This window comes from Callithrix jacchus, chromosome 3 (assembly GCF_049354715.1).
Source record: "Callithrix jacchus isolate 240 chromosome 3, calJac240_pri, whole genome shotgun sequence".
In the NCBI taxonomy this organism is placed as follows: Eukaryota; Metazoa; Chordata; class Mammalia; order Primates; family Cebidae; genus Callithrix; species Callithrix jacchus.
The window spans coordinates 116,547,441-116,570,826 of record NC_133504.1 but is presented as its reverse complement, the minus strand read 5'-3'; the positions used below and the strand labels follow the sequence as shown (position 1 = coordinate 116,570,826).

Here is a 23,386-nt window from a genome sequence, read left to right as displayed (position 1 = left end):
GGTAACCAACTGTGGTAGATCCATATGATGGAATATTCTTTGACAATAAAAAAGGATTAAAACACTGATACATACTGCAACTTGGATGAACCTTGAAAACATTATACTAAGTGAAAGAAGCCAGACACAAAGGACCACACATTGTATGGCTCTATTTATGTGGAATGTCAAAAACAGGCAAATCTATAGAGTCAGAAAGTAGGTTTCAGGTTAGTGGGTTTCCTGTGGCTGGATGGGGAATGGGGAGATTGGGAGTGACAGCTAAATAAGCTTTCAAAAAAATAATTCCTTTATCTAGAAAGAGGAAGCTCCCTTGCAGCAAGATATTGGCAAGCCTACCAGTTGTTGCAAACTCAATCTCATGAATTCTTACACATTTGTGTGCTCACCTGTCCCTGGTAGTGGAGAAGCTCTGAATTTAGCCTCAGAAGTATGAGGTTTCATGTCCTGTATTCCTCTTACTAGATGACCTTGAGAAATTTGCTTAACTTCTCCAAGTCTTATTAATATAGATCATAATAACTACCTTACAAAACACATTATGACTAAATAAGATGACATCAGTCAGAAGGCTTATAAACTATAAATTACTATACAAATGTAAGTGGTTGCTGTTGTCAGTTCTCTGGGCTCAGGGCCTTGAGAAGTCAGGCCTAAAGAGACTTGACTGGAATCACTCAATTATACCAAATTCAAGAGCCAAAATCTTTTCTTTCCATAAGTTATTGGGGTACAGCTGGCATTTGGTTGCATGAGTAAGTTTCTCAGTGGTGATCTGTGAGATTTTGGTGCACCCATCGCCTGAGCCAAAATCTTAATCTACAGTGAGAAATCGCACTGCCAAGCAGACAGAATAATGTCAGTCTGTTCACTCATTTCCTTCCAAGGAAAGAAATCTATTTGAGAAACCCAGTTACCATCAGAAGGTTGCTTAGAGAGTGTGGAATCAGGGCCACAGAGTTGGATTATCTTGGAAGCATTATGAAGATAAAGCAAACTAATGGATCTCTTTCCTCCTCTATGGGGATAGAGCTGTCCAACAGATCAAAGACCCTTCCTTCTTTAATGCAGTAGACTGGTGACAAATATACCCTTACACCTCCATTTTTCCAGGTAATATTTCTCCCACTCTGATTATTTATAACTACCTCCACTCGGCACTCTTCATTCCACACATTGTTATAACAAGCCAATTCCCAATTTCCGATTCCTTTTGTATTTATTGCCTTTTGTGGAAGACTGCTTTCCTGGTGACAATTTGTGAAGTACAATTCCTCACTTTCTATAAAAACTTTGATCTAAGCATTTCCCAGAGAAAGCTCTTCTCGCTACATGGTATGGCTTCTTTTCCGATCCAGTGTCTTGTCTTCTCCCAAACAACTATCTCCAACATGAAAAGTACTCTACAAGTGTGAATTATTATGATCACTGTTAGTTATGCAGATCAATACCTTAATGCTTGGTTACCAGGGCATGATTAGAACCTTCTGGTAAAACAGTCCTCAATGTCTCTTAGTTTTCTGTCTTCCTGGCAAACACATACTACCATTTTAAAAAATCAACTTTGCTTGGGAAAAAATGTCTGTAGTTATAAAAAACATTCAAGTCACTGGACCATTCTTACTCTCACTGAAAGTTTTCTGCTATTCTAAAATTAACATATAAATATTAACAGATTTACTGAGTGTGTCCAGAAATGTGGATATTATTCTTGATCTCACATGGCATAGTGAAGAGAATATGATTCCAGAATCAGAGAGTTAGTTATATATTATGACATGGCCTCTTAGGAGTAATATGTCTTGGTCTAGTTACTTAACCACTCTGAACTTCACTTTCTTTATCCATTAAAAATATCACATTGAGGGTGTCCTGCAGCAGTGAAAAATAAAGCAAGATAGCAAGCAAAGTAATTGGTATGTTGTAGGTACAATATAAAAGATAGCTATTATTATTGGGACCTTTGCATTCTTTAAAGAGGCCTCTATCTTTGTGAGTTTAAAATTAGTATTGGTCTTGGCTTGCTAGGTGAACTTCATAAAGTCTGGGTCTTTCTGTTCATTATTTGAAATGTAAAGGGAAAGTGACATTTTTCATGTTTAAAAGTAATAACAGTGTGGTTACATAAGTTTACTTCAGCCCACTGAATTTTTTTCTCTTATATATTTCAAAAAAGTGTCTCAGTGCATTAAGGAACCTAAGTAAGGTTTATAGGGCAGACTCTTAGAAATGACCTTCTATGTGGAGAAACACAAATAGTATCTGTATGAATTTTCTCATCTGATCTCACCCACTATTTCAGGAGAGAGAGGAAGAGAGAGACAGAGTAGCTCACAGCATTACAGGCTTCTGACTTCAAAACCTCTTAGTTTTTAAACTGCTGTTTGACTTGGAAAAACCATGGTCAGATGCTCAGGCTTTTAAAAAATCAAACACCATTTAAAAGTCCTGCTAACTGCATTCCCTGGGTTTTATAACCTGATTCTTTTCCAGAAAGGAAAGAATGATCTGTGAAAGGAATACCATGTAATGAAGCATTTTTAGTGAGTCAAATTTTTTACTTTCTAAAAGTGCTCTGAGTGTTGATGACACTAGTGCAACGCTTCCACTGAATAAAACAGATGCAGAAAAGAGAAAAATCTAAGAGGAGAGGCCTGGTGCAGAATATCAAATATGACAGTCCTACATGAAGCAAAGGGAGTTTTTAAATTTTCTTATTTTTTTGGTGATGTCCCCAGCTGCTTTATGCTCTTGGGCTGGCCTTTCAGGTTTCTCAAGCCTGTCCTACCCCTGCCACAGCACCTCAGTCACTCAAAGGAAAATTGATTCTTTATTTTCCTTTGACCTCTCATATTAGTCTGCTAGGGCTGCTAGAACAAAATATTATACCCTGGGTGGCTGAAACCAAAAAAATTTATTTTCTCACAGTTGTTGAGGCTAGAGACCCATGATCAGGGTGTCAGCATGTCAAGTTCTAGTGAGGACATTATAGATGTCCTCGCTTATCTATGTCCACTGATGGGAATCTGGAGGCAAAAACAGTTTAGTCTATAGCACTCCTTTAAACCTCTTCCTACCATATCACTTTACTAAAATGTAATCGCTTCATGGTTTATTCTGCCTTATAGTGTGACAGTCACCAAATGAAGTGAACTGATACACTTGTGGAAGTTAAGTAGAAATTTAAACCCACACCAAGTTTAAAGTCTGAATACAAAAGTGCCAATGGCTTATTGTTCAAAAGAGTTTTACATAATAACTTTACTTTGATGAATTTGCCAATATTCTCTGAATATCTGTCTTCAGTCTTCCAGACTCAGAAATCAGTCTTTGTAAATCCAGCTTTCAAAACCCAACCTCTAACGAGAAAATTCACATTTACATAGCTCATGAAACTTATGTACAAATAAGAATGCCAATAAATTTATAGACAATGATAAATAAAATCTCTCAAACACACCAGAGTATTCACATTGACACAGACTCCAAATTCCAATGTGTTCTTCTTGGAAAGTCAACTTATGATCAGAAAGCTGCTTGCTAAACAATAATTCAGAGGACAAGAGATTATCTTCATAATTAAAATGTCTAGTGTTATGAGGTTAAGCAAGTCTGATCTGTTCACCCTCACTGTAGAAATAGCCTTAAACCTAAAGGATCATGAGAAACAGTCGATTGGCAGGACCTTCTCTTTCTGAAGTGTACCCAGATTGGGCCTCCCAAGTCACTCTGATTTGCCAGACTTCTGCTGCTACATTATGCCATGGATTATGAAATTCTCTAGTCTTGCTAAGGCCTGGGAGCCGCTGCACCTCCTTAGTAAAGATATTATAATGTGAGAGTTCAGGGCAAGGGCTCAAGAGCCAGACAATCTCAGTTCTGGCACTTTATGATCATGTGACCTAGAGGACTTCGTTGAAAATGTCCTAAACATCAGTCTCCTCCATTGCAATATTAAGAAAATAATCTCATTTAATTTGCAAAATGGTTGTAAGAATTATGAATGCAATATTTTTCACAAATTAGCCTTAGTAAATACTAAACAAATCTTACCTAATGTGGGAATTTACAAATCTGTTTATCTTCATTACCTGATTTTATACTACCAGGCACTATCTTATTTGTCTTATTTCCAACTTCCTTGCAGCTATGGTTTATCTCATATTTACTCCTGGAACCTATCCATCATACTGATTAGAGAGACATGGTCAACTCTTTCTAGAGTACACACTGACTTTTCTGTCCACTGACAGAGGACTTCAGGAGATACCATTACTTACCACTTTTCTAGGACAGGAGTGGAGAGAGTTCAGGCCAGAGGAAAGAGAGAGCATCACTACGGTAAGTTTGTAATAGTGTTTAAAGGAGGCAGCAGAAGAGACTACAGAGGTAAATGGCGGAGGTAAACTGCTTATGTTCTCATGATTCTGCCAAAACCCAGGATTACCTCTTTCCTTTATCTTATACTTTCTTTATTGCAAATTATAATATATCTATCTAAAAGCATATATTCTGACTTTGTTCATAATTGTTTCCTTGCTTTTATTTATATTTTTGCTATCTTAATATTGGTCCCTAGCTATTCTAGTTTCATAAATATAATCACACATTATTTTATATCTGACTGCTTTGTCTTAATTTTATGTTTTTAACTTTCATCCATGATGTTGGATATAGTTAGGGCTAATTCATTTTCATTACTGTATGGTATCCCATTCCATGAACATAACATAGATAATTTATGTATTCTACTTTTATAGAAATTACTTTGATTCTCTGGTTTCATTTCAAATCCTATAAATTTTTCTCCTTTTACTGAAGATTTTCATGAAGGGGAACAACTCTGAGTCTTAAATCAATTTTTGAAACCTTATTTTGGCAAGGGTCTCTATATAATATACATTAATATACATAAACAATTAAAATTATTAACATAATTTTTAAAAATTATGTTCCAATTTTATCTATTCTGAATAATGCTTCTTTGAACATACTTGTACATGTCTGGTGTGAATCTATAACAAAATAATCAAATGAACATTAAAGACATTTTAAATGTAGTATATGAAAGTAAAACTGCAACAGATTGGTTTAACAGCAGATGGGACACAATTTCCATTAAGTGAAAGACAGATCAATGCAAAGGACTCAAAGTATAGAGAGAAAAATAACTGATAGACTTTTTTAAAACGTAGAAAAGATCCAATGTTGAATTGTGTGGCCTGACCTAGTCCCAGCCAGTCAAGGTGCTAATACTCCCTTAGTCACAGGATTGAATCTAAAGTTGGCATGTAATTTGTTTGGGTGCAATCAGAACTAATCTTGGAGGTTAGTATTGAACCACTGGGATGTAATGCTCCCTTTTCCATTGAACTTGAACCTGAAACTTCAATGTTAACCTAGAACTTCTAGACTGGTCTCTAGATGTAATCAAGAGAGAAGTCCTGTTAAGATCATTTGAGAGCCACAACAATCCTATCCTTGACTGTTCTGTTATGTGAGAAAATATTTCTGCTCTTGCTTCAGATCTGTTAGAGTTGGTTTTGGCTTTGTTTTGTTTTCCCACCTTCAACAAGATCCTTAACTATAAATATTTCTTCACTTTTGTGCAGTCCCCAGATGCCCTCTTGCATGTCATCCAAAAGGAAAGGTAGATCTAATAGTATGGCGAGCTTTAGACCAACCCCCTGGCCTATCTCCTAAAGTGTTATGATCTTGAATATGGCCCTTTCCCAGTAAAGCTATAGCATTGCTCTAGAAGGCTGACTGACAGCATATGGGACAGCTGTGCAGAAATATCCTTCTTCATTGGCTCCCCAGTGACCTATATTCATCTAGCAAACCTTGCATTCCTCTGTCCCTTGCTCACATTTTAGACCCTAAGTTTAACATATTGTTTTAATTAACATTTTAAGAGCTAAACTCAGAGAGCAGTAATTATATCTGAGTGGGAAGGTTCGTGATTACTCTCTGAATGGTATCATATTCAAAGTAAGTAAAGAAATGCTTGTGAATTTCAATTGCTTTTTCTTTTCAGTCTGAAGATAAACCTAACATTCAAAACTACCATCAGACAGAGAAGAAACCCTGCTTGTTTACATCTCTGTAAACTGACTTCTCTGAGCCTCATGGCCCTATCCTCTTGAGTTCTCTTTCCATTCCCATCTCCTGTACTATCCCAGGCCCCACGCTCTGAGCTTTGAACTCTAGGCAGGGCACGATTTACCGATTGGCTGATTATTTGACACACAGAAACTGTCCTCATTTGCAACTATACTGAAAAATGTCTTTTTCTTTCAGCTTTATACTATCCTTTATTCCTTCTTTTTCACTGGGATAATATTTTTGAAAAACTCCTGGATCGAGCTTTGGTTCCAGTATTTCTTTTTATTCTTTGTTCTGCCTTGCTCTTTATATCCCCTCCCCTCAACCCACACACGCATAAAATTAAATAAGTAAGAGCTTACAAACTGGCAGGCTGTAAAGCTAGCCCACAGATATGTTTCATTTCACCTTAATATATTTTAAATTTTTGTCTTTGTTATATGTAGTTAATATTAGGAGATGCCACATAACAGTAATTACTTCAGGATTTTCTTGAAATGTCAGAATATCTGGCACCCTGAACCCAAATTCCTTTACAGCAACAATTAGATAGAACTAAATAGCAACAGCACCTTTTATCTTACAGCTGGTCCACTTCACTCATTTATCCACTTCATTCTCCCACTTGGGGCTGCAGAAAGGCAGCCTGGTGCAGAGTAGAAACAGCTGCAAAGTGTGACCCCTGGGCTTGGGCAGCCCATGGACTTCCCTGCACCAGCATGGTGTCCTGTTGTGCTGAGCAGGGACAGAAGCAGCTCAGAATGCAGGACTTCAAAGAGCCTTGTTCTTGCAGTCAGGGACTAGAAACCCTATGCCTCAGCATTGCAGAAAAATGGAATGATGAAAAAAATAAATTATGTTACCTTATCAGAATTTTAAAAATTATTTATTCTATATATCTGAATACATATACTGAGATTCATGCTCTCCATACCATTGATTGAGACCTCATATTAAAATACTTATTTTCTCTGCATAGAAACACTGACCACATTTTCTCTTTTTCTTATTTTTTTCTTAAATTATAGGCTCAAGGGATACACGTGAATGTTTGATACACAAATATATTGCATAGGGGTTTGGACTTCTAGTGAACCTATCACCCAAGTAGTGAACATAGCACTCAATAGGTAGTCTTTCACCCTTGTCCCCCTCTAAACCTCCCCACTTTCGGAGTCTTCAGTGTCTACTGTTGCCATCTTAACGTTCAGGAGTACCCACTGTTTAGCTCCCACTTATAAGGGAGAACATGTGGCATTGTGTTTTCTGTTTCTGAGTTATTTCACTTAGGATAATGGCTTCCACCTGCATCCATGTTGCTTTTTTATGGTCGTGTGGTAGTCCATGGTATGTATTAATACCACATTTTCTTTTAAACATTAAACATCACATTTTCTTAAAAATTAAACACCATATTTTCTTTATCCAATCTACTCTTGACACTTAGGTTGATTCCATGACTTTGCTGTTGTAAGTAGGGCTGCAATAAACATAAAGGTGCATGCCGTCTTTTTGAATAAATTGTTTCTTTTCCTTTAGGTAGATATCCAATAGTGGGATTGCTGGGTTGAATGGTAGTGCTGCTTTAAGTTCTTTGAGAAATCTCCAGACTGTTTGCCATATAGTTGGAACTAATTTGCACTTCTACAAACAGTGTATAAGCATTCCCCTTTCTCTGCAACCTTGCCATCATCTGTTGTTTTTGGACTTTTAAATAATAGCCATTCTGACTGTTCTGAGATGATATTTCATTGTGGTTTTAATTTGCATTTCTCTGATGATTAGTGACATTGAGCATTTTTTCATATGTTTTTTGGCCACATGTATGTCTTCTTTGCTTTTAATTTAACTTTTAAGTTCCAGGGTACATGTGCAGGTTTGTTGTATAGGCAAACTTATGTCACGGGGGTTTGTTGTACAGATATTTTGTCATCAAGTTTTAACCCTAGTCCAATTAGTTTTTCTGATCCTCTTACAACTCCAACCCTTCACCCTCCTATAGGTCCCAGTTCCCCTCTATGTGTCCACATGTTCCCATCATTTATCTCTCACTTATAAGGGAAAACATACATGATATGGCTTGGCTCTATGTCACCACCCAAATCTCACCTTGAATTGTAATAATTCCCATGTGTCAAGGGCCGGACTAGGTGGAGGTAATGGATCATGGGGGCAGTTTCCTCCCTCGAGCTGTTCTCATGATACTGAATGAGTCTCATGAGATTTGATGGTTTTATAAGCATCTGGCATTTCTCCTATTTACATTCATTCTCTTTCCTGCTGCCCTGTGAAGGGGTGCCTTCTGCCATTATTGTAAGTTTCCTGAGCCCTCCCAAGTCATGTGGAACTATGAGTCAATTAAACGTCTTTTCTTTATAAATTGCCCAGTTTCAGGTATTTCTTTATAGCAGCATGAGAATGGACTAATACAATGTGATATTTGGTTTTCTGTCCCTGCATTAGTTTGCTAAGGATAATGGCCTCCAGCTTCACCCTTATTCCTACAAAGGACATGATCTTGTTCTTTTTTTATAGTACCATATTATTCCATTGGGTGCATGTACCACATTTTCTTTATCCAGCCTACCATTAATGGGCATTAAGACTGTGAATAGTGCTACAGTGAACATACATGTGCATGTATGTCTTTATAACAGAACAATTTATATTCCTTTGGATATATTCCCAGTGATGGGATTGCTGGGTCGAATGGCAGTCCTGTTTTTAGGTCTTCGAGGAATTGCCACTGCCTTCCACAATGGTTGAACTAATTTACACTCCCACCAACAGTGTATAAGCAAGCATTCCTTTTTCTCTGCAACCTCACCAACATCTTGTTGTTGTTGTTCTTTTTGTTTATTTTTTAGTAGTAGCCATTCCGACTGGCATGAGATGGTACCTCATTGTGGTTTTGATTTGCATTTCTCTAATGATCATTGACGTTGAGCATTTTTTCACATGCTTGTGGCCAAATGTATGTCTTCTTTTGAAAAGTCTCTGTTCATGTCCTTTGTCCACTTTCTAATTGGGTTGTGTTTTTCTCATAAATTCGTTTTAAGTTTCTTATAAATGCTGGATAGTAGACCTTTGTCAGATGGGTAGATTGCAAAAATATTCTCCTGGTTGTTTACTCTATTGATAGTTTCTTTGTGCAGAAGCTCTATAATTTAAGTCATATTTATCTGTTTTTGTTTTTGTAGGATTGGCTTTTAAGGTCTTAAGTCATAAATTCTTTGCAGAGGCCAATGTCCAGAAGAGATTTTTCTATGCTCTTTCTAGTGTTTTTATAGTTTCAATCTACCATTTAAGTCTTAATCTATCTTGAGCTAATTCTTGTACAGGGTCCAGCTTCATTCTTCTGAATATGGCTAGCCAGTATTTCCAGCACCATTTACTGAATAGGATGTCCTTTACCCATTGTTTATTTTTGTTGACTTTGTCAAAGATCAGTTGTTTGTAGACGTGTGGCTTTGTTTCTGAGTTCTCCATTCTGTTTCATTGATCCATGTATCTGTTTTTATACCAGCACCATGATGTTTTGGTTACTATAGACTTGTAGTACAGTTTGAAGTTGGATAATGTGATGCCTTTGGCTTTGTTCTTTTTGCTGAAGATTGCTTTGACTAGGTGGGCTCTGTTTTGGTTCATATTAATTTTAAAATTGTTTTTTCTTCTTCTGTGAAACATTATGTTGGTAATTTGATAGGAATAGCATTGAAACCATAGATGGCTTTGGGGAGTATGGTCATTTTAATGATACTGATTCTTTTTTTTTTTTTTTTTGATACTGATTCTTTCAATTTATGACCACAGAATGTTTTTACATTACTTTGTGTCATCTATGATTACTTTCATCAGTATTTTGTAGCTCTCCTTGCAGAGATCTTTCATATTCTTGGTTAAATGTATTTTTTGTTATTTTTTGGGGTGTGGCTATCATAAATAGGATTAGTTCTTGATTTGTTTCTCATTTGAACATAATTGTTATATAGGAATGTTAATGATTTTTGTATGTTGACTTTGTATCCTGAAACGTTATTGAAGTCATTTATTAGGTCTGGGAGTATTTTGGAGGAATCTTCACAGTTTTCTAGGCATAGGATTATGTCATCAGTGAAGAGATCATTTGATTTCCTCTTTTCCTACTTGAATGCCTTTTATTTCTTTCTCTTGTCTGATTGCTCTGGCTAGCGCTTCCAGTACTATGTTGAATAGAAATGGTAACAGTGGACATCCCTGTCTTTTTCAAGTTCTTAGGGGGATGCTTTCAACTTTTGCTCATTCAGGATGATGTTGCCTGTGAGTCTGTCATATATGGCTCTTATTATTTTGAAGTATGTCCCTTTGATGCCTAGTTTGTTGAAGATCTTTTTTTCAACTTTCATTGCAGATTCAAGGGGTTCATGTGCAGGTTTGTTACCTGGGTGTAAAGGTTTGGGGTACAAATAATCCTGTCAACTCAGGTACTGAGTATAGTTCACAGTTAGTTTTTCAACTCTTGCCCCTCCCCTCTCTCCCCCCACCAGTAGTCTCCAGTGTCTGTGGTTGCCATCTCTATGTCTGTGAGTATCCAATGTTTAGGTCTTACTTGTAAGTGAGAACAAGTGGTATTTGGTTTTCTGTTTCTGCATCAATTTGCTTAGGATAATGGCCTCCAGCTGCATTTGTGTTGCTGCAGAGGATATGATTTCATTTTGTTGAAAATCTTTATCATGAAGAGATGTTGGATTTTAACAAGTGCTTTTTCTGTTTCTATGAGATGATCATATGGTTTTTGTTTTTAATTCTGTTTATATGGTGAATCACATTTATTGATTTGCATTTGTTCAACCATCCTTGCATCTCAGGAATAAATCCCACTTGCTCATGATGAATTATCTTTTTGATGTGCTGCTGAATTTGTTTTGCTAGTATTTTATGAAGGATTTTTACATCTATATTCACCAGGAATATTGGCCTGTAGTTTTCTTTTGTTGTGTCCTTGCCAGATTTTGGTATCAATTTGATACTGGTTTTGCAGAATGAGTTAGGTAGGAAGCCCTCCTCTTTGATTTTTTTGGGATGGTTTCAGTAAGATTGGTACCAGCTCTTTTTTGTACATCTGGTAGAATGTGGCTGCAAATCCAGCTGGTCAAGGGCTTTTTTTGTGTGGTGGGGGGGGGGATAGATTTTTTTAATTACTGATTCAATTCCATAACTCATTATTGATCTGCTCTAGATTTCAATTTCTTTCTACTTCAACCTTGGGAGGTTGTGTGTTTCCAGGAACTTATCCATTTCCTCTAGGTTTTGTAGTTCATATGCATAGAGATGTTCATAACAGTCTCTGAGGATTTTTTGTATTTCTGTGGTATCAGTAATAATGTCACGTCATTATACATTGTCATTTCTGATTGTGCTTATTTGAATCTTCTATCTTATTTCTGATTAATCTAGCTGGTAATCTATCCATTTTGTTTATTCCTTCAAAAAACCAACTTTTCATTTTGTGTGGGGTATTTTGGTCTCAGTTTCATTTGGTTCTGCTCTGGCCTTTGTTATTTCTTTCCTTCTGCTAGCTTTGGGTTTGGTTTGTTCCTATTTTTCCAGTTCCTTTAGATGTGACATTAGGCTGTTATTTTGAGATTTTTCTATCTTTCTTATATATACATTTAGCATTATAAACTTCCTTTTTAGCCCGGATTTTGCTGTATCCCAGAGGTTATGATATGTCGTGTCTCTATTTTCGTTAGTTTCATTTTTGTTGACTTCTGTCTTAATTTTGTTGTTGACCCAAAAGTCATTCAGGAGTAATTTGTTTAGTTTCCACGTACTTGTGTGGTTTTGAGAGTTCCTCTTTTGATTTCTAATTGTATTCTACTGTTGTATAAGAAAATGCTTGGTATGGTTTTGATTTTTTTTTAATTTATTGAGACTTGCTTTATGACTGAGCATGTAGTTAATTTTAGAGAATTTCCTATGCACAGATGAGAAAAACTGTATATGCTGTGGTTGTTGCGTGTTGTATTCTGTACTGTCTGTAAGACTATTTAGTCAAGAGTCCAATTTAAGTATAGAGTTTTTTTGTTAGTTTTCTGCCTTCATGATTTGCCTAGTGCTATCAGTGGGATGTTGATATATCCCAGTATTATAGTATGTCTGTCTCTTTTCTGAGGTCTAGCAGTATTTGTTTTATGAACCTAAGTGCTCCAATGCTGGGTGCATATATAATGAAGATAGTAAAATCTTGTTGAATTGAACCTTTTATCATTACATGACCTTTTTTTTACTGTTGCTGCTTTACAGTATGTTTTATCTGATACAAGAATAGCAACCACTGTTCTTTTTTGTTTTTGTTTGCATGATAGATCTTTCTCCATTCCTTTACTTTGAGCCTAAGGTAGCAGAAGGTTGGACCTTGTTTTTTTTTGTTTTGTTTTTAATCCCACTTGCCACTCTATGTCTTCTAAGTGGAGCATTTAGGCCACTTGTGTTCAAGGTCAATATTGATATGTCTTTGGGAGGCCGAGGCGGGTGGATCATGAGGTCAAGAGATTGAGACCATCCTGGTCAACATGGTGAAACCCTGTCTCTACTAAAAATACAAAAATTAGCTGGGCATGGTGGAGCACACCTGTAGTCCCCGCTACTCGGGAGGCTGAGGCAGGAGAATTTCTTGAACCCAGGAGGCGGAGGCTGTGGTGAGCCGAGATCGCGCCATTGCACTCCAGCCTGGGTAACAAGAGTGAAACTCCATCTCAAAAAAAAAAAAATGATATGTGAGGTTTTGTTCCCGTCATATTTTTGTTACCTAATTGCTTTGTAGTCTGAATTGTGTAATTGCTTTATAGGATCTGTGAGCTTGTACTTATGTGTGCTGTTATGGTACCAAGTATAGTACCATAGAATTTCTTTCAGCATCTCTTGTAGGCCCATTCTGGTGGCGATCAACTTCCTTATCATTTGTTTGCCTGAGAAAGATTTTATTCATCCTTCATTTATGAAGCTTAGTTTGGCAGGATATGAAATTCTTGGCTGGCATTTTTTTTTTCTTTAAAAAGGCTAAAATTAGGTCCACAGTCTCTTCTGGCTTGTAAGGTTTCTGCTGAGAATTCTGTTGTCAGTCTTACAGGATTTCCTTTACAGGTAATCTGATCCTTTTCTTTAGCTGCCTTTATGATTTTTTTCTTTTGCATTGACCTTGGACAGTCAGTTGACTAATGCTTGGGAATGGTTGTCTTTCATAGTATCTTGAAGGTATTTTCTGAATTTCTCCTATCTGAATGTTGATCCACATTTTTCTGAAGTGTTCCTTTGATTATTTTCTTACTTTTTTATCTTCTATCTCAGAAATGCCAATCAGGTGTACGTTTGGTCACTTTACATAATCCCCACTCTCCCCTGTGCTTGATGGCTTTGTTCATTCTTTCAATCTCTTTGTTTTTGTTTTTGTCTGATTGGGCTAATACAAAAGACTGGTCTTCAAGTTCTTAAATTCTTTCTTCTGCTTTTTCTAGTCTATTGTTAAAGCTTCCAATTGTACTTTGAAATTCCATAGTAAATTTTTAAATTCCAGATGGCCTATTTTATTTTTTCATTGTGTGTGTGTGTGTGTTAAATTTCAACTTTCCCTTGGATCTCACTGAGTTACTTTGAAATCTATATTTTAAATTCTTTGTCATTCTAGACTTTTAAATTTAATTAAAATCCGTTGCTAGCGAGATAATGCAATTCTAGGTGTCAAGACACTCTGGCTTTTTGTATTATTGGAGTTCTTGCACTGATTCTCATCTGAGGGAGCTGCCCCTTCTTATTTTTGAATTTGCAATCATTTGGATGAAACTTGTAAATTTCTTTATTCTTTTTTTTTTTTTTTTTTTTTTTTTGAGGCAGAGTTTTGCTCTTGTTATCCAGGCTGGAGTGCAATGGCGCGATCTCGGCTCACCACAACTTCCGCCTCCTGGGTTCAAGCAATTCTCCTGCCTCAGGCTCCTGAGTAGCCAGGATTACAGGCATGCACCACTGTGCCCAGCTAATTTTTTCAATTTTTAGTAGAGAAGGGGTTTCACCATGTTGACCAGGATGGTCTCGATCTCTTGACCTTGTGATCCACCCGCCTCGGCCTCCCAAAGTGCTGGGATTACAGGCGTGAGCCACTGCACTCGGCCTTCTTTATTCTTTTTTTCCTTGAGGATATGAATATGGAATACGTTGTATATGGTCATTTGACTTTGTTTCTGGACGCTTTCAGAGGCCTACGGCTCTGTTCAGGGCCCTTGATTGTGGATAGCTTCTGTGTGCCTTCTCAGGTGCTGTTTGTTATAGTTATGTATCGTATGAGTTTATTAACTATCTCCTGCAGGGCTGAGGGTGTGGGGAATCAAGAAACTTTTCTCTGGACTAGCACTAAGACCTTGATGTCAGGATTTGTATTTGGTAGTGCAGTTCAGACTTACTGAACTGAAACATTATCCATGGCCTGCAGCCACACTGGTGGTGCTTAGAGTAAAAGCCAGCTCATCCTTAGGTAAGCTGATGAATATTGAAAACACCTTCTCTAATGGAGGGTCATAAGGTAGGAAGAGATTGTGTTGAGGAAGGAGCAGGTCTCTGAGGATGGAGCAGGAGGGATTCACCAGCTCCTCATTCAAAGCAGGCAGGAAAGCAATGCACTTCACTCTCATGCCCCTGTCACAGGTCTTGTGAACTTCAGTCTGTAACAACTTTGACCCCTTTGATTCCTGACCACAGTGTGGCTGCAGACCATGGATATGTCCCTCTGATGGCTACCACCAAAATGAGTTTGGGGCAAAGCTTCTTCCCCAAGTCCAGAGCAGGCAGCTCCATAACTTTTCTGTCTTCCGTTGCCAAGACTTTGCCACTCTGCATAGGGAGGAGTAGTTGGGTCCAGCCCTTTGGCATCCAAGTGCCATTGGCTCAATTTCAGTGCAAGTGGAGCTGGCATGAAAACTAGAAAAAAGGCTTACTCCACATGCACACACACTCACTCCTACAGTGAGAAGATCCTACTGCTGTGTCTGCAACAGAGGATGGGAGCGGGGGTGGGTGGGCAGGAGATGACCCCTACTTCACATCCATTTCCAGGCATTAGTGCTGCCCCCTTCAGTGATTGCCTCCACATGTGTGTTTCCTTTTTCCCAAGGGAGGCCCTGGTGGGCTGCACTCCCCCTTCCCTTAGGGGTGGCCCAAGCCAACCATTAGATTTCCAGGGATTCTGCAGCTTCCTGGGAACCCACTGTCCCCTATGATTGCCATAGTCTGAGCGGGTTCTGAGGTATGGTGGTGTGGTGACTCAATGGCAGAGAATCTCTGACCAGGGCAGTGGCCCAGTATGGCTGCACAAACAGTATGGCACCTGCTGTCTCAGTTCCGGTATGAGAGCATGTGGGCACTCCTGCTTGAGCTGGCCACCCAAGTTTTCATCCCTGGAAAGTTTCCAAAATTGCCACCAACAGCCTTGCTCAGGGTCACCAAGGGAGAGGGGCTCTCCGATAGTTGGTGGTCAGCAGATGGTCAGAGGAGTGAAGGGAGCAGAAAAGCACTCCCACCTCTCTTTCTGCAGGGCTCCAAGTTCCTCAGGGATTGATCTCTGCCAGATTCTTGCTACTTTCCTTTTCTGCAGCCCAGCTTCTTCCTTTGCACTCTCTATCAGATCTTGGCTCTCTTCCCTCAGTTTTCCATTTGAAACTTGTCCATTCACCATTAACTTCGATCTTCTTTCTGACTAGAACTGGCATCTGATGTCACTATGTCAGACATCTTGAAAAGAACACATTATTTTCTTTAATAGTTTTTACCCACACATTTTGCATAATCTCCTGATGTTTGATTATGAGAAAGAGTATTTTTCAAAGTACATGGGCCATAAACTTAAGAGTTAACTGGATAAGTTGTTATTCTGGTTGTTATTACTGTTTAACAAAATGGACCAAAATACGGTGGCTTAAAACAAGAGTTATTCATTCATCAATTTAGGGCAGGGCATGGTAAGCTTGGCTTATCTCTACTCCACACAGTGTCAGCAGGTGCTGCTTGAAGGTGATTCACATCCAGGGGCTGGAAACCAGAGAACACCCACTCTCTCACTCACGTGTCTTGGGCTTGTTGCTGGGTGTTCGCTGGGGTGGCTGGCTGAAACCTATGTAGGGCCTCACCATACGGCTGCTTGGCTTCCTTAAGCACTGTGGCTTGGTTTCATCAGTAAGTATCCCAAGAGACAAGAGGTGGAAGCTACTGCTCCAATTCTAGGCCCAGAAACCTGCACAGCATCCCTTCCACTGCGTTCTCTTGGTTAAACTGTGACTTTACCCAGAGTCAAGGAGAGAAGACAAAACCCAGCTCTCTATACAGGGAGCATCAATGAATGTCTGGACTAGATTTTAAAACTGATATAGCTATTCAAAATGCAAATACTTGGGTTTTACCTTAGACCTATTAATCCATTTTTCTGAGGCTTGAGGTTGGAAATATAGTTTTAATAAATAATCCCAAATTTTTCTTAGACCAAAATTTGATTTACATATCATCTTACAACCTCCCACTTAACATAAAGTTCCAACTTTACTATATTGCTTTAGCCAAGAGTATTTTGTGATATCCCACAATCACCATGTTTTGTTTGAGGGGAGGGTATAGTGCCAAATAGTTCATTCTGAACTCGAATTCCTCTCACACTACATACAGAGCAGAGCACAGGAGAATGTGAAAGGCACTGAGCAAGTGAAGAGTTAATAATTCTAAAGTCATTATGGATATGCATCCAGTAAGCAGCTGCATTCTGATTTAAAAAAAAAAACTGCAGCTGATTTTTATTGGCAGTATCCTTCCCTTTTGAGATGTGCTTCCTTTCCATATAAATGTTAAAGAAGGGCAATTATTTCAGTAGGGGTGTGTGTTAGTGGGGTACCCTTGAGAAGCAGACACTGAAATAAGGACTGAATACACATAGTTTATTTGGGAGATCCAGGGATAGATGAGATGGAGAAAATAAGGCAGTCAATACAGGCACATTATTAAGCCAGCTAACTCAGTGGGCAACTGGGAAGCTCTGGGAAAGGAAATAAAACACACATATCCAAGTTATCCTGCTAAGGGGAAGCAGAGCTGGAGTATTCATATTCCTATCCTCTCCAGTAATCTGTAAAGATGCTCCTAGAGGGTAGATAATTCCTAGGTATTTCAACAGGCAAAGTGGATTCCAGTAGCCCAAAAGCAGATATTGGCCATTGTAAACCTGGCTGGTGTGCTTGGAAATGGTTAAGGATCTAAGAGGATATAAGCAGAACACACCCACAAAATGTCAGAAGATCTCACATCAGCACTCTGGCTTCACTGAAGAAAAGTCAGGCCAAGGACTCTTACATATCAGACATTCAAACTGGTTCCTTAACCTGCTCAACATCATAGGGCCAAGTAAATGCCAGAACTGGCATATAAACCTAGACCAGTCTGCTTCTAAATGCTTTTATGTCATTACCCTCAAAAGAGTAAAACTCTGCTTTGATTACTCTATGTTGTGTTGTTTTAGATTAGATTACACATGGAACTCCTTACCTTTCTTGGAGGTAAATAATCTGCCTAACTGAAAATGTGCTTTTGTTGTGCTATTTCATTTTTCCTAAAGAAGCAACTACTTATCAATGAAAGAATTAGCTTTTGGAGCACTTGTGACATGTTTTCAGATGTGTACTGTCCAATATGAGATGGCCACATCCAGAGGAGCTCATGCCATGGTACAGCAGAAAATGCACAAAAGCTGTATCGATGTCTTTGACTCCATTAAGACCCTGGCTTTGCAGACAACTTTGATGTCATCTCTCCCAATTTATTGTGTGGTATTTTCTTTTACAAGCAGAGGAAAGCATCTGGGCTATTTCTCTCAGCTGGTTTTGCACTTTTGGGTAGTGTTTGGAGTCATTGTTTGGAAGGCTATGATCTAAATTGCCAGTGATAACACATGTGCTGGCTTCATATTTCCTAATGTTCTTTCCTGTTGTTCCACCATGTCTCTAAGCCAGGCCCTGTGCTGCTCAGATGACCCTTCAGCTACTATTTTCACATTAATTCTCTTCAGAAGGCAAGCAAATTGCAAGGCAACTAATGAGTTTTAATGACAAGGCTTCTGCCTAGAGTGAAAAACAATTATCTCATCATTATTCACCCAGGAGGTGACATGGGAGGAGGTCCCAATTATTTCAGTTACATTTCTTTGGTTCATAAATTTAACCAACTTACTAAGTATGTAGCATTTTTCTCTCCAACAAGAAACCTGTTTTCTTTCTGGACCATTTCTATTTAAGGAATGTAAAGCTGTGGTATCAAGATCATATTTGTGAAGATCCCACAGACACTGACACTTAAGGAGGTGAAATTTTATTTCTCCTTATGCCGTTTTTACACTAGAGACACTTCACACAGGCTTCTTATGAATGTGTCTATTTAGCTTTTCTTCCCTTGATCTACCACCATTTGCCTTGCCCTTTGAATTGAAGCCCTTTAAGTTCATACAAGCCATCAATAAAAGATAGAGTATGTTTTTATGAAAGTAGATAGCATTATTAAATTTTATGCCTCTAAATAGAGGATGCAAGCTAGAAGCTTACTGGTCAAATTTACTGAGTAGATATAGATATCTAGATACAGACAGATTTAAAGATACATACAATCAACATTTTTATAAATATTTATATCTGTCCATATGTATATGTGTATTCCATAATCAGAGTGCACATATATAGATATGTTCAGTGTGATTTTAGCAAAAACCTGAATAATCTATATGAAATATATTATGTAATATGTTAATTTTAATATAGGCATTAATTAAAATAATTGCACTTTGTTCCTCACAAAAATTTAAATGAGTATGTTTTTTAAACAGTATATTTTATGTAATAGCATAAATTTCCTACTTCTTTTAAAAAGCTAAAAAGGAAGTCAAATTGTCTCTATTTGCAGATAACATGAATGAATATCTAGAAGACCCCATCGTCTCAGTCCAAAATCTCCTGAAACTGATAAGCAACTTCAGTAAAGTCTCAGGATATAAAATCAATGTGCAAAAAACACAAGCATTCCTGTACTCCAATAACAGACTTAAAGAGAGCCAAATCAAGAATGAACTGCCATTTGCAATTGCTACAAAGAGAATAAAATACCTAGGAATACAACTAACAAGGAACGCACTGGACCTCTTCAAGGAGAACTACAAACCACTGCTCAACAAAATAAGAGAGGACACAAACAGATGGAGAAACATTCCTTGTTCATGGTTAGGAAGAATCAATATTGTGAAAATGACCATACTGCCCAAAGTGATTTACAGATTCAACACTATCCCCATTAAGCTACCAATGACCTTCTTCACAGAACTGGACAAAACCACCTTAAACTTCATATGGAACCAAAAGAGAGCCCGCATAGCCAAGTCAATTCTAAGCAAAAAGAACAAAGCAGGAGGCATCACACTACTAGACTTCAAAGTATACTACAAGGCTACAGTAATCAAAACAGCATGGTACTGGTACCAAAACAGATATAGACCAATGGAACAGAACAGAGTCCTCAGAGGCAACACAACATATCTACAGACATCTGATCTTTGACAAACCTGACAAAAAGAAGCAATGGGGAAAGGATTTCCTGTTTAATAAATGGTGTTGGGAAAACTGGTTAGCCATGTGCAGAAGGCAGAAACTAGACCCCTTCCTGACACCTTACACTAAAATTAACTCCAGATGGATTAAAGACTTCAACATAAACCTAACACCATAAAAACCCTAGAAGAATATCTAGGCAAAACCATTCAGGACATAGGAGTAGGCAAGGATTTCATGACCAAAACACCAAAAGCATTGGCAACGAAAGCCAAAATAGACAAATGGGACCTAATCAAACTCCACAGTTTCTGCATGGTAAAAGAAACAGTCATTAGAGTGAATCAGCAACCAACAGAATGGGAAAAAATTTTTGCAATCTACCCATCTGACAAAGGGATGATATTCAGAATTTACAAAGAACTAAAACAGATTCACAAGAAAAAAAACAAACAAGCCCATTCAAAAGTGGGGGAAGGATATGAACAGACACTTTACAAAAGAAGACATACATGAGGCCAACAAACATATGAAAAAATGCTCATCACTGGCCATTAGAGAAATGCAAATCAAAACTACATTGAGATATCATCTCACTCCAGTCAGAATGGCGATCATTAAAAAATCTGGAGACAATAGATGATGGAGAGGATGTGGAGAAATAGGAACACTTTTACACTGTTGGTGGGAGTGTAAATTAGTTCAACCATTGTGGAAGACAGTGTGGCAATTCCTCAAGGACCTAGAAATAGAAATTCCATTTGACCCAGTAATCCCATTACTGGGTATATATCCAAAGGATTATAAATCATTCTACTATAAGGACACATGCACACAAATGTTCATTGCAGCACAATTTACAATAGCAAAGACCTGGAACCAACCGAAATGCCCATCAATGATAGACTGGACAGAGAAAATGGAAAATGTGGCACATACACACTGTGAAGTATTATGCGGCCATCAAAAACGATGAGTTGGTGTTTTTTGTAGGGACATGGATGAATCTGGAAACCATCATTCTCAGCAAACTGACACAAGAACAGAAAATCAAACACCACATGTTCTCACTCATAGGCAGGTGTTGAACAATGAGAACACATGGACACAGGGAGAAGAGCACCACACACTAGGGGTTGTTGGGGGGAAATAAGGGAGGGACAGCGGAGGGTGGGGAGTAGGGGAGAGATAGAAAAAAAAAGTTCCAGCCCTTTTGAAAGTAGGTAAATCTTCCTGGAGTGAACATATTCACCACCTGAAAAATAGTGATATAGTTAGCACACCACTCCCGTTGGTTTCTCTCCTAATCTACTTATATCCATTCCAGGTAAAGTGTTCCATTATCGACCTCCTGCTTCGCCTGCAGCTTAGCTTGCTGATAAACTTCTGAAGTTTCTGGCTCACAGAGACCTAGTTGTACAATATTAGGAAATGGCTGTCGCCCAAGAAGGTGTCTACTTAAAGATAAAAACTCCTGAAAATCCTCACTAACTGCACAGTCTTACAAATAAACTGAAATCTCTTAGAAACACACACACACACACACACACACACACACACACACACACACACAAAGCTAAAAATTAAGCAACAGTGGACACTCATTCCCACGTAGCATTGATATGTTAGAGTGATTAACATTGACTCCTTTAGATCGGGAGGGTACTCTCTAATCTGCCATTGACCTCGTTACTCTCTGTTGTTCACCCAACACTAAGGCCCAGTGTTAGTTACCACTGTGCTTGCAATAGTACTCAAACACATTCATGTGTTTGCATGAGTGGCCTAGGCTCTGGATGATTGGAAATTCTGGTTTGGTATATACTGAAAGTTACAGGACAGAATATAGGTTTGTCTATCCTTATTTATCTAGTACCAATCATATAGTAAGTGCTTAATGAATATGAGTTAAATAAATGAAGGGAAGGATAAATTGAGTCTTTAGCAAGAAAAGATACTTAGTTATAAAAATTATATTTCTTTCAGCATGGTAAAATTTTACGTCCCAGTTGCCAGTAATTTTGCCTACTCTTCAGCTGCGCTCTCTTGGCTCTGGACCAAAGTTACCAGCAGCATGCAGAGGGGTTACAGGATGGAGTGACCAAAGTGATGGTGAGCTGAGTTTACTGAGAGAGACTCCCAGAACTGTTCCCGCTTCCACATCCCATATTACATTATTAATGAGGGGAAAGTGACAGTCTGTACCTTATTTAAAAAATGCAACCACTTGAGATGTGAGCAAGTGGTTGACGTGTCTCCAGATGCCAGGAAGCACAGATTTCTCCCCTAGTCTCCCTCATGCAGCCCTTATCCTATTAGTACTGATTGACTAATAAAGAATATTGAATTTAATTTAGTTTCTTGGAAAAAAATCTCACTAAAAGAGATTCGTTCACTTGATTACTTTCTGTTTTCCACTAGAAAATATTTCCTTAGAGCAGGGCCCTGATCGCAATTTGTTACTGTGTCCCCAGCACGTGGCATACAGTAAGTTCTTAATAAATACCTGTCGGAAGGGATGAATAAAGAAAAAATACTTCTGTAAGCAGAAAAAAACAAAGTTTGATCATCTTAGAAGCAAGAATGGGAGGAGCCAAAAAGAAGAGTCCAAAATAGTAGAAAGAACAAAAACAGGAGTCAGGCCAATCCTTCTCAGCCAGGCAGTCCTGCTCAACCATACACTCTGTTAACTCTCCTGCCAAAGCAGCTTCAAGATGAGCAGAGCATTTTAAAGGTAAAAGCATGAGGGGCAGGAATCAGCCGTTACTGCTCACTTCAGCCCACCTTTATGCTGGGTTCCCAGCCTGCTTGTTCTCTGTGAGAAGCCTGCAGGACGCAGCCACCTGGCCAGCCACAGTGTCCTGCCTGGAACATGTCAGCTTGCTTAAGCCCCCAGGAGGACCAGCATGTTTGCACTGGCACCTCTTCATCCTTCTGCCAGGGTCAAGTAGGCCTGGCCTTTGTCTCCTACTTAGGAATCTGAGTCTCAGGCTTAAAAGGCTATGGAAAGGCAATGTGTATTCCCAACAATGAACTGTGAGGTCACCTTATCCATAATCCTGGCCTGTATTTACTGAGGGCTAACAAGCTGAGTTCTTCATATGCCTTACTCCACGTAAGCCTCACCACCCCTCCAGAAGGCAGCCACTAGTATCCACATTTCTCAGCTGAGCAATCTGAAGCTAAGGGAATTAAACAACTGCTCAACATCACAAAGCCGAGTAGATGCTAGAACTGACATATAAACATAGGCCAGTCTGCTTCTAAATGCTTTTAAGTGTCATTACCTTCAAAGAGTAAAACTCTGCTTTGACTTTCTTCTTGTCTTTGGTACCTTGCTTTCTTAGCCAAGTAGCTGATTCCCTTTTCCTCCATTATCAGTGTTGGGGATAAATATCTAAGTGCTGTATATTCATCTAATTTACTCTGTTTAGTAACCATGATTTCCAAAGCTATCTTTGCACATCTGTTTAACTTTTTCCATAGGGGTAATTATAGGGATTATTTTTTAGCTGGTCTGGTTTTTCAGTACTCCCTCCTCAACTGCCCTAGCCCTGGAAACCTTCCACAAACCCTTTAAAGCAGAGAAGTGGCATCTACCTGCCCACACTTTCTGGGCCGTGCTGCCCTCTAGTGGCTAAAGTAAATGCGGCTTTGGCTCAAGCCTCATTTACATATTCTTAAGG

The 23,386-nt window shown here is 38.5% G+C and overlaps 1 long non-coding RNA gene and 1 other non-coding gene across 2 annotated transcripts in view; one reads left to right on the top strand and one right to left on the bottom strand.

Annotated features, from left to right (window-relative positions):
- Positions 1 to 23,386, bottom strand: part of LOC118152259 (uncharacterized) — a 135,208-nt gene that overhangs the window by 15,621 nt on the left and 96,201 nt on the right. The window lies entirely within an intron of this gene.
- On the top strand, positions 4,772 to 4,886 carry LOC118152456 (U5 spliceosomal RNA). Its single transcript, XR_004741220.1, has one exon. It is a non-coding gene; the product is annotated as a U5 spliceosomal RNA (small nuclear RNA).